The sequence below is a fragment of the Battus philenor genome, unplaced genomic scaffold, assembly GCF_028537555.1.
Source record: "Battus philenor isolate CCGP_79_NKW_IND1 unplaced genomic scaffold, ilBatPhil1.0.hap1 SCAF_22, whole genome shotgun sequence".
NCBI classification, from domain to species: Eukaryota; Metazoa; Arthropoda; class Insecta; order Lepidoptera; family Papilionidae; genus Battus; species Battus philenor.
In genome coordinates, this window is record NW_027181685.1 from 1,739,801 (window position 1) to 1,752,856 (window position 13,056).

Sequence of the window (13,056 nt, forward strand, 5' to 3'; positions counted from 1 at the left end):
GGCTCCGTGAACAATTTAAACTAGACAGACATATTTCAGTTTGTGAAGGTTTTGTTGTGAATGCGACTATCAGGCTTTGAAGTTCAGCGAGGTCTATCCGGTAACCTAAGGATACTGACCCTACTTCGGATCGTCCTGGGTCTTTATAGACCACTAACTTATAGCTAAACGCTACGTAATATTATTAGTATATTTATTCAACACTTATCCCGTTGAGGTGAGAGGCGATAAAAAGATTTTGTCGTGAATTTAAAGAAGCTCCGATGATAAAGTTAAAGAACCAAGACGAGAATTATGACGTAAATTTAAATTAGCCCCGGCACATGAAAAGTCGCATAGCTAATGAACGTAACTGAGGCCAGTAAACTCCTGTGGCAGTGCGGTGGCAATTGAATGCCTGTTATAAAAACAAAGGTCCGATAAGCCAATAGCGCGCTTCCAAATCCCCACGCCACTGGAGATATACCCTGCCCCTTTAAGTGTTCAAATATTTTTAACAAATCATATGACATTTCTTCCATTTAGATATCTTGTTTGTTATATGTGTATTAAGACATACAATGCGATTAAAATAAGAATAGGACGGGCTCTCGGCTAACTTCACTCATATAAGTACGGTCAGCATTAAATATATAAAATAAAAAAAAATAATAATTGTTTTTGTTGATTGTTTAATTTGTTCTACAATGAGCAAAAGAGGTAGTGTTTTACATCGGCGAGCTCGAGAGATTATCAGCAATGTTGATAAGTACTTCGAGGAAGAGAAAAAACGTGCCATTATGTTGTTGGACCAGTTAAAACAAGCAAGAATTGTACCAGGGCCAGATGGCAATATTCATATATCGCGCGATGTATTTGGAAGTTTCATTAAGCATTTGGAAACTGCTTCGAAGGTAACCGAGCGAGTGACTTTAGCCACTGGTATTTGCTTTTTTTGCACACTATAACAAGTTCCCGTTGTGACGTCACAACATGGCGCTAGGCCGGTCCTATTCTTATTTTAATCGCATTGTACGTAATGCTAAGTTATAATGGCTAGAAATAATGACCTCAGTAGATGGTACCACTCCTTAGCTGATCGCACTATAAAAGTATTAGAGAGATGCAGAGTGCGGGTTTATAAATTAAACATTTCATACATAGATGATACAAGAGTCTGTCTTATCGCTCCAGGCGATCTCTACCAGACAACCTTTGGACCCAGACAAACTACACATTTTATAGTACAGGGATGAACAACCTGCGGCCCGTGGGCTGCATGCGGCCCTTAGGCAAGTAAATTATAATTTATTTTTGTATTTAAAAAAAAAAATGCTAGAATCAAGGCTTTAAAGATAATAAAAGTGTCTAATTAGTTGTAAATCGGTTGATTACGAATATAAATTACATTTAGAACATGATTTGAACCTTGAATAATTTTTTTTTTCATGGCCCACTGTTTTCGAAACTGTGGTCCTCCGACCAAATAAGCTTTTGCTCATCTCTGTTATAGTATATTAAAATTTAGTACATGTACATACATATATATAGTTATGTACATACATATATATATTTTACATGAAAAAGGTATTACACAAGTATAAATAACAAATGATTCAATATCCTATTTTAAAGGCCAAGGAAGTGCTCTTTTACCATCTCTTTAAAAGCTCATAGCAATTTAGGCGATAACAGTGAAAGTTTTCGCTATAAACATAGTGGAATGAGCAGGCATAGTCAATTTTAAGTTGTCTGATGATCTAAGCAACTTATTATGTGAGTCAAGTAAGAAAATAAATCAAGATTTATAGTAAAAGTGCCTGAAATATTTTTTAATGTCTATAAGTTTTTCTCAGACCTAACTTCAAGCGAAACGCGATCGTAAACCTATACTATTATTGGCAAAGAAAACTGGAAACTTATGCTTAAAGTTTTTATAGCTACGAGAAAAATTATTTAATTACGAACAGAACAATATTAGTTCAGACATTAAGGTCTGTTATTTATTGGTCATAGCTTCGAAATCAATATTAAACTGGTTAAATTTTTACATTAACAATGCTCACACACAAAAAGTCAGGGAAGTTTCCTCTTGGAATTTTAAAATCCATACAGAAAAGCCATTCTTAAGAGCAAAGAGATTCAGTAAAATTAATTTTGACAATTACAATGATTTGTACAAGACTACATTTTAAAGTATGCGTTGAGGTCACGTGAATCAATTGCCTCATTCTTTTCTTCCATCGGACAACCAGACGCACTGATTGACGACATCCGTACACTGTTGAAATTCATTCAACCTGCACAAAGCCTTTTGATACTACCTTTATTGTGCGAATAGCCAAAGTATGGAACAATCTATCGGCATAGATGTTTCCAGATAACTATAACTAAGTGAATAGGTTTCTTTTTGATCAGCATGATGCTACATCATTGACAATATCATTACTTAACATCAATCGTGACAGAGGTCAAAAATTTTAAGTAAAAGGACCAATATTTAGCCACTTCCGCACATGCAGTAGTAGTCGTGCAACAAAGTGCACCGCACGCCAGCCCGCTGATAAATGCGTATGCGGCAAACAATGCAAATTACACAACTGCCACCGTCAAATAACTCAACATGTGTTTCACCCCTCCACGGGGCATCTTCAGGAGTTATGTTACACCGATTAGTGGCAAACACTAATAACACGACTACCACTGCATGTGCGGAAGTGGCTTAATATTGGTCCTTTTCTTACTTAGGATGGACTTCCGCAAGGTAACGCCTGATTTCATTAAATAGTCAAAAATGTTATCAAACTAGATTACCATTGTTTAGAAATTCCAATTATCTTAACTTTGATTGGCAATAGACATAAACGCTTTAAAGGTGTGAATATATAGTAGTATTCTGGGATAGAATGATTTACTTTTTTTCATTAAGATTGATATTCTGAATATAGTAATAAAAGATGTTATTATCACTGGCTACAAAACAAAACACCATTACTAAAACTGTCACAAAGGAATGAAACAAGTCCAGCGGAAAAAAATATATATATTTTCCACACAAGTACGACGAAACTCGTCACCGCGTCAGAAATAAACCTGACGTTCTAATGGAGTATTCTTGTAACATGGGCATGAATCATTATATCCCTCGAAGTGTTGAATTGAAAATAGATAAAAGAAATAAAGAATTCTAGAATAACAGGTGGGTCTTTTTCTTTTCGTCAAACAGTAAAGAAATAATAACTTGTTGTATATTATATTGCAGTATATAAGAAAAGCTATAATTCACAGAGCAGTAAATACCAATTTTAATTTTAACACTCTTATAGGCCAACTATCATAGTTTCCATTAGACAACTTATCACTTTGATGGTTATCGAATGATCGAGCTCCCGGCTCAGTAATCAAAACGCTGTTTCAACCCCACCACTCTTAATCGTTTTACCGGCAGTTGTCATAAAAGAGTGACGGGGTCGAGTAGTGTTGCCATTTAATAAAAATATAACTACCTTTTATGAAATTATTGCAAGTAGAAAAAATGCAAAATTTTATTTAAAAGCTATAGAGGAATGTTAAAATGGACCGACATAGTCAAGGTTATGAAGGTTAGATGAAAGTGGACACGCAAGACTGGTTTCTGTGATGATCTTTGAAGAAGGCAATTATGATGAAGAAATATGAATCGAAGATGATGATAAACTCAAAGAGTTCAACAAAATTGGGACAATCATACAAAAGTTATTATCACTCGAAAAATACAAAACAATAAGTCGAAATGTTATCAGAATATATTTAAGAGTAACCATTTGACTGCTTGAATGCTAAGAATTTTTTTTGAAGAATGTACGAAAACTACGTGACATGTTTTGACTTGATATTGGTTTAAATCAGTCTCATTTAAACCAATATCGATCAATTTTAATAATTCTTTTCGTACGTTTTTACCTTGCGATAGTTTAAAGCAGTGGTGGTAAAAAATAAATTTATATATATTATGGTTTATATATGTATATAGCATCGACAAGAGGTGCATGTTTAGATTAACGAAGATAAATCGAAACTAACAGCGCAAATGCGCTGCGTCGCAGTTTTCGGAACAAAACACCGCAGGGTTATTGCGGCGTGTAGCAGTCAAACCGTTAATATAAAAATATTACAAGAGGTATAAAAAACAATTGCGAAAATTTATTACTTCGATGCGAAGTATTTGTCTACTTCAAAAGAGGATTTGCTTGTTGTCTACTGCCGTAACTTTGGGTAAGTTCACACTGTAACTTACCCAAAGTTACATAAATGTCTATGTAACATAAATTTCAGGTTTTTATTCTTAAAGAAAATTACTATTGATATCTCTATTTTTTAACTATTAAAGTCACGATATTAGAAAATTCAAAAATAATTCAACCACGTTGTGAAAGATTCTAGGAATAGACTTGAATCAATAGTGAATTTCTCTAGACCTATTAGTAGTCTAGTTTCGTGAATAATATATAACAAATCTAGTTAAGATCTTCACAGATGCCAAGATTATAAAGTTGTTTTAATTATACAAATTATTTTTCGCTCAGAAACATTTACAGTGATCAAGTGACGTCATAAAAATGTCGCAAGAACCGGATACGGTAAAAGTTTTATTCAAGTTTAGATTCTTTATAATGGGGTACCTCTCCGAGATCCAGCGACATGAAGAGTCAAAGAATTTCTCGAAGAGTTGGGTTGGATTGAGTAAGGTTAACCCTAAAGTAAAATTAGCGCAGTGCTGCTTGGTTGCAGAAACCAGGCCGAAACAAGAAGACAAGAAGTTGGAATAATAGAATATTTCAACTTATTATTACTCTTCTACTTTTAAACCAGGTTTTAAGAAGAAATAATGAGCTAATATAATGCATATAAAAGTTGGTTTTTCTACTTGGTGTAGTTAAAAGACTATATTTGAGTTTCCAAAGAGTACACGTGATTAGGAAATGTAAAATGTTCTAACCTATCATTTAAAGATTTCTCACATCAGACACGGTGAAGCTGTTGATAGGAAAAAGGCAATAGCGTTCCAAAAAACGGAATTCCTTTCATTTCACTAGGTTAATGATTAATATATTTTTAATTTGTAAACCTTTATTCAAAAAAGTTTACATATACAATTATACCACATAAAATTACTACAAATAAATACTTCGTCAACCTTCTTCTGTTTGCCTGTTGTTGGCAAAGGCATCCCCTATCCCATACTAACATGAAAATATATACTACTGTATTAAAAATAAAATGAATATATAGAAATATAATAAAATGAAAGAAATGATAGAAATAAAATTAAAATGGAACTGAAACAGTGTTTGTAATGTAATGAAGGTTGAATACTATGCATGTAAACTATGTATAAATAAAAGAATAAGATAAAATGTTAAAGAAAAAAGAAGGGAACGAATGGTAGATTGAGAAATGTGAAAGACGAGAATGCAAAAAAAATAATAGAATTCTTGAAATAAAGGGCCCTGTACATAAAAATGATAGAACAAGAGAGTCTAATAACGATTTTAAAAAAAGATACGAACAAAAGTATCTGTTGTTTCTTTAACAGAATGCTGAAAGGTAATTAACTAATAGAAAAACCTAATAAGCAATGATGCAATTAAAGCTAATGGCGAAGAAAGACAAATGGATGCTCGAACTGCTTCTATTAATTGTTTTCTATTTTGTTGCTTCGTTTTAGCTGTTCAAAGCTAAGTAATATTGGTGCTATATTGCATACGAATATTGTTCAGGTCAAGTTTTTTTAATATTGTCATGTACTGTGGGTTCTGACTCGAAATTAAATACCGCTGGTTCACAAGGAGTCCTTTATTCACAAATCAGATGGTCACCCTACTTTAAGACAGTATACTTTCACTTAGTCCAAATAACGCTTCCAAGTCACTTAAGAAATCACTGTCCAAATAACTTGCCAGAGTCAATTTGTATTACTGATCGTAGATCTTTATCTTGTAACTTGTAAAACAACACCGAACTGTTGACATAGGGAGTAAATTTATTAATACTGCGGATAATGTTCTAGTAAGTTCGAGATAGTACTCGGTAAGAATTTCCGAGAACCGTACACAAAAATTTTAAGCGTGTTCACGACCACACTTCTTGATCCTAGGGTTTAGTGCTTATTGTTTACAGGGTTCTGTAACTCGTGCTTTGTAACAATACCTTCGTTCATTTCTTACCATCAGTCCTGAGGTATCACAGTTGTTTTTTTTTAAATCACAAAATTTATCACACCCTTACTTACTATTTACAAGATCTTCCTTTTACTTCTTATTTTAAAGTACTTTATCTAAGTATTCATTTTAACTTTTCATATTATTCATTATTATCACAGTGAGTTCTTCTCCTTGGTTTATGGTTCTTACTCGATCTTGCTTAAGTTACGTAAGTACGTGTTATTTCTATTTGTGCATGTTGAATTGTTGCCTTGCAAAATCTCATGATCAGGTTGGAAGATCGATGCAGGCCGCTTCTAACTGGTATCATTGGAAGTATAAGAGAAAAGCCTATGCGCAGCAAGATCCTATGGCTGATCATGATAATCATTTTTGATGATGTATCCGTCATTAAAAACATTGTCATATATTGCTTCAAGAATTTTGAGAATCTAGCTGACATTGAACTGTTGTCACCTAATTTTATCTGTGTTATTTTTTTTTTTCATTTTCAATAAATAATTAATTACGTCTTGTTTGCGTGCCCAATAGTTTTCGTATCAGCTTATAAATACCGGTTCTAGGCATAGGCTTTCTCCCAAAAATATCGATGGTCTTAGAGGCAATAACAACACGAAATCCGGAATAGAAGTGTGTATATTCATTTTTATAACGATTTAAAACTGCGAAAAAAATTGGTTATGCTATAAATATCGTCAGCCAATCTCTTTCACCCGATGTAAATATAAAAAAAAATCTGTGGGATTCCCCTTTCGATGCTTCGTTATCGATGACGTAATGGAATTTCTACCTATAATCGCTACGCTTGATAAGCTAGTTGGCATTTGCAGTGTGGTATTATAGTACGCAGAGGATGCTGCTGCCCATCTTCTGAACACTTGGTTAACAGCTGTGGCAATCCTATGTAATTAAAGCAGAAAGTTTGAATTATATATGATCCTATAGGATGCGTTGTGTTGTAAAACTTAGTAAATGTAGGAGTCTAAGGTGAGTAGGAGAATCTATGGATACTTTAAGAGGAGTAGGAGTTAAGTTACTTATGGGCGAATTTAATGGAATCAGGCGTTATTTTGCATAAGTCTATCTTTAATAAGAAAAGGACCAATATTTAGCCCCTCCCGCATATGCAGTGGTAGTCGTGCAACAAAGTGCACCGCTCGCCAGCCCACTGATAAATGCCGTGCGGTAAGCAATGCGAACTACACAACTGCCACCGTAAAATCACTCAACACGTGTTTCACTCCTCCACGGGGCATCTTCAGGAGTTATGTTTCACCGATTAGTGCCAAACACAGACTGTGTTGTATGCATGCGCATTTATCAGTGGGCTGGCGGGCGGTGCACTTTGTTGCACGACTGCCACTGCATGTGCGGAAGTGGCTAAATATTGGTCCTTTTCTTACATATGGGCGTGTCATTGGGGGCGTAAAGAGACAGTCAGTTCTCAAATTGCCAACATTGCCCAAACAGCCTCAAAAATGCCTAGCATCCTGATAATTGTATCTATGGAATTGAACCTGCTACAAGCAAGTTTCCATACTTTAATGCCATGTTACCACTGCTCTAATGATATTATATATAAAAAAAACAATTCCATTTTTAATTATATTTCAGTAATTAATTTTTTTTACTCATCAAAAGTTGAAAGTTAGGTAAAGTAGGTCCCAATTACCATTAAATTAATTAAATACGAATCCATTCAAATTTTATTTACTTAACAAGGAACAAATCATTTCCTACACCGAAAACAATGAGAAACCATTTTGAGAACAACATCGAACGACGCCAAAGGCCTGACGAAAGTTCTAATGAGAATCGAAAACAAATTCTGAAGCCGACAAATTTCAATTAAATCACGGCAATAGGGCGTCTTGTTGATAATCAAATTGTAACGCTCCGATAAGCTTTTGTTTCTGTAATTTTAAGGTTCGATATAGTATTGATTCAATAGTTCAATATAAATGCCTAAGATTTTTAATGATGTAATTAACAAACACACGATCAAGAGCAATGGAGAGTGCTATAAGATCACATCAGGAATGTAGAGATCTATAGCTGAACCAAAGTAGCTGACACGGCTTAGCGAATGTACAAGTTTAAGTAGCAATAGGCAGATCACATAGGTATGACATATGACTGTAATATAAATTGGTATCTCTCAAACTTTACCACAAAAAGTCAAGTTATATTGAAAAAAACTACAGTTTTCATTTATTAAATTGACTTAAAATATTCACTTTAATAATCATACACCTGCATTTACATACACTTAATTTTATCATATTATTTTATCTAAACTATTTTTAGACGATTATGTCACATTACTTACAACATCATATATATTGTGAAGACCGTTCAAATATCTACTCAGACTGGCACGAACTAACGACAAATTCTACGAACAAGACTATCGGGGCTGACGGCGTGATTATAAAAAAGGGTTAAATGGGGTAATTAAGGAAATAAAGTTACTTGAGCTATATTGGTCGTCTCTCTTTTTATTTTATTTTATTTTGTAGCTGTCTGGTGATATAAAATAAAGTAAGGACAACAAAGAAGGTTTTCAGGCGCCTTTCTCTTTAGTACCTCCTTCAGAAACCTCGTAAGACGTCCTTAGGGATACTATTGCAGGATTCGCACAACCAAGTCACCACACACCATACGTTTCACACACTCAAAATCCTGCAAGAACAAATACAACCTCAATAACAACCATTCCTCTGACGACCGCTAATCGCACGTAAAAACGAGTGCAATGTTCAAAAGCCAAGCAAAACATTCTCCGCCGTCCGTTACGTAAAAGGCGTCAGACTCCCGACACCGCCGCCGCGAACAGCGTGGCCGATCCAAGGTAGGATTAGTATCCTTCCTTAGATTACCAAGTGTCCACGCTGCTATTCAACCTTCACTTCACACCACATAAACAGGAACAAAGATTCGATCAGAAAAGCCTCGTTTTAACTGCTTCATCCTCCATCCTAGTGTCTAATGTAGGTTTGGAAACTCGAATAATTTAGTTTATAGTTCACGGATCCTTCCGTGAACTCATTTCCGATGAAGCTGTAAAAGCCTTGGGGCTAACAGCAAAAACATCTTTAAACCGTACAGGTGTCTATGTTTCTTAACTTCACTTAAATACTACGTGTTGAACTATTCAGAAATTACCTGACTGCTAGAACGAGTCTAGAGGAAGGCCACGAGTTTTACCCCCTGACATCATCAGGTATAAGCAGCGATAGTCGGCATGTTACCAGGTGTCCTAGTGAAGAGAGTTCGTATGGTGAACACTTGGGGTGATCGCTTAGTTACAAAATTGCGTGGGAATTTTTAGTATTGTTTTATTACTATGTTTAAATTCAATGCTACAAAATAATACATATTTTGAGTACAAGTGCAATTTTATCTAATAGATTCAGGCGTTACCTTGCGGAAGTCCATCCTGAGTAAGAAAGGGACTAATACATAGCTACTTCCGCTATGCAGCAGTAGTCGTGCAATAAAGTGCACAGACACCTAGTAATCTCGGTGTTGGGCACTGGTCGGTGCAACATCTCCTGAGGATGCCCCGTGGAGGGGTGAAACACGTGTTGAGTAAATTAACGGTGGTAGTTGTGTTTCACTTTGTTTGCCGCACGCGCATTTATCAGCGGGCTGGGGAAGTCCCACCACTCCTCGGTTACGTAACAATAATTACACTTTTATTTTTCATAGAATCACTTTTCATGGTTTTTTTTTCTTTAAAATTTTTTATGCAGCAATTCCAATTCGCTGCTATTCCAAATTCAATCTTTCAAATCAATAAAATTCGATTCAATAAAATTTTAAACAGCGCAATCATTAGCTATCAGAGGATATAGAAGACGGAATTGTTTAAACGGATTAATCGCTTATCTATTACCAGTTTTACGAGAGATTTAAAAAGTAAATTTTGTTAAGAATCGATTATATTGTGTTAATAAATTTCAGTGATAATATTATATGTATTATCACTATCATATAGGGGTCATTTCCGCCTATAAATCTATTTATTTAATTTTTATTTATTTATAAAAAAATCTGCCAGAATCAAATAAATAAAGGTGGTATAAATAACTGTTATAACTATTAAAAATTCTAATCCATCTGTTTAAAGTGTGTATAACATTAAGAAATAATATATTTAAATAAATTTATCAAGAATTTGTTTCAATAATTCATATCAGAACTTTCATAGCTATGAACAAAAATGTCCAAACCAGGCGACTTAGTGTTGAAATCGTTGTATATACAACCTGCACACTATGGGAGAATTTGAATGTGATTTGGTACAGACAGACAAGAATATGGTTTTATGAAATAAGCGGACAGTTACAACAGACCTCATAAGGTTAAAGGTCACTCAGAAAAGAATGAAGATGGTTATGTTCTAAGTTTCGCTGCGAGATCGAATCAGAAATAATTTAGCTTACTGCACCCAAAATCTAATATATAAAATTCTCGTGTCACGGTGTTCGAACTTGAACTCCTCTGAAACGGCTGGACTGATTTTTACCAAATTTAATATGCGTATTCAGTAGGTCTGAGAATCGGCTACTATCTATTTTCTATACCCCTAAGTGATAAAGGTTGTTCACACTTAAAAAAAATTTTTTATTTTTTTAACAAATTTTTTTGTTTTTATTTTTTTATGATACAACATACAAGAATACATACAACCATAAATTTTCACCCCTCTACGATCAACCCTTATTTTTTATTTGTAAATTAAAATATAATTTTTTTTTGCAAAACAACGTTTGCGGGATCAGCTAGTTCTCTTATAAAAGAGTATACAGGTGGGGATATACCTTGCGACATCAGCGTCTTAACTTATAAGTGGAACTTGTGGATTTCCTAACTATATTTTATCTCCTTGCGTGAGATTATATACACATAGATAGCCAAATGACAAGTTAATAATTAATTATTATGAGATTAACATTTATCAAATCAAAAATGGGAAAAACCGCAGACGGACCAAGATAACTGAAGTAGCTGGAATAATCGCTCATACGAAGTAGCAATAAGCGGGGTACATCGCTCGTACGACCGATAGTTTTTTTTTAATGGCCCCCGCTATTGGGGGCCTCCCGTACCCCTAACTTATTGGGATCAGGGACTTCATTATTCAATAATTTTTTCAGTATTTTCTTTATTAATCACTCTCTTTCACGCGTCACAATATCTTCCATTCTTTACTTTCGTTTTGCTCTTTTATACCCTCTTTCTTTCCTCGCCTTTCTTCCATCACCTTCTTACTCTAAGGTGGCGACCCATAGTTGGGGCTGAAAGGTTCTCGAATAGAGACCATATGGATAGGTTCCCACTGGGCAGATCAACGATATAGCTAAGGTCGCCGGAAATCGCTAGATCCGGGCAGCCCAGGACTGATCATCCTGTCGTTCTTTGAAGGAGACCTATGCCTTCCTGTGGGCGTCCAAGAGAAAAGAACAAGAAGAATGCTTGCTACAATTATCTGAGAGCTTACAACATGATTACTTTTTTTTAATGATCGAATTCTTAATCCTTTTTAATACGATCAAACTGTTCATTAAAAACTTCGTAGAACTTTATTAAAAAGTAAGAAAAGGACCAATATATATCTACTACCACCAATGCAGTGGTAGTCCTACAATAAAGTGCACCACCCGCTAGCCCACTGATAAACCACTACTAAACACAGAGTCTATGAGTGAGCGAATCTGTGTTTGGAGAGGTGAAACACGCGTTGAGTGATTTAACGGTGGTAGTTGTGTAATTCGCATTGTTTGCCGCACGCGCATTTATAAGCGGGCTGGCAGGCGGTGCACTTTATTGCACGACTACTACTGCATCGGCGGAAGAAGCTATATATTGATTCTTTTCTTACTTAGGATGGACTTCCGCAAAATAACGCCCGAAGCCATTAGATACTTTATTAAAATTTCCATCTCTTTTTTATATTTATTGCAACGATTTATCATACCTAGAAGATGGCGTCCGTTAGCAGAAAAGAACAGAACAAGCTTTAGTTCATCTCAGTACGTAGCGCTTAAACTTAAATTTAAGCTCTCAATTTGAAGTTATTATAAAGATCTCGTGTAATAAAGCAACTTTGACTTCGTATAATAAATCCAATTTATCACGATTAGTTTTTTAGTTTTATTTTGTTTTAGTTAGTTAAAGTTTTAAAATTCATCGTAAAATCTTGTAAATGTATTGCTTAATTAAAGCCAATAAAATCCAGAATTTTATTCTACCGGAAAATAATAAGTCAAGACAGACAAGATTTCTAATTTCTTCAGATATCATCTGCGATTATCAATTTGATAAATGAATATGTTCATCTAGTTAGCAAAGTAATTTCACGAGTTAAAAGTTAATTGAGATAATCATTTATAATTATAAATACACTATTGTAAAAGCCTGATAGCTAAAATTGACTGTTGAGTTTAGATGGATATTTGTAAGTCTTGTTGGTGGGTATAAAAACCTACACACGAGAGAGGCAGAGAGTTGTCGTTTTAACCACTGGAGACTGTCATTCTTTTAGTCAAATACCTTCATCTAGTTTAGAGTTCCCCAAACTTTTTTGTGTCGTAGACCCCTTGCCATGTTTTTCCGTTTTGGGTAGACCCCCTACTTACCCGATATTGGTTTCCTGTAAATTTCTAACTGTGAAGTTTAGCGTTAAAAACTTAAAATAAAAACGCATGTTAATTTATACATTTATTAATTGAATTTAAATTAAAACTACTCAAAATAAAATTTTGTATCTGTTATGTAAAATATATGTAACATTTAATAAATATAAAATAAACTATAAGTAAAATAACATAAGCAATAAGTCAATATTTTTAGTGAGAAGGATGAACCT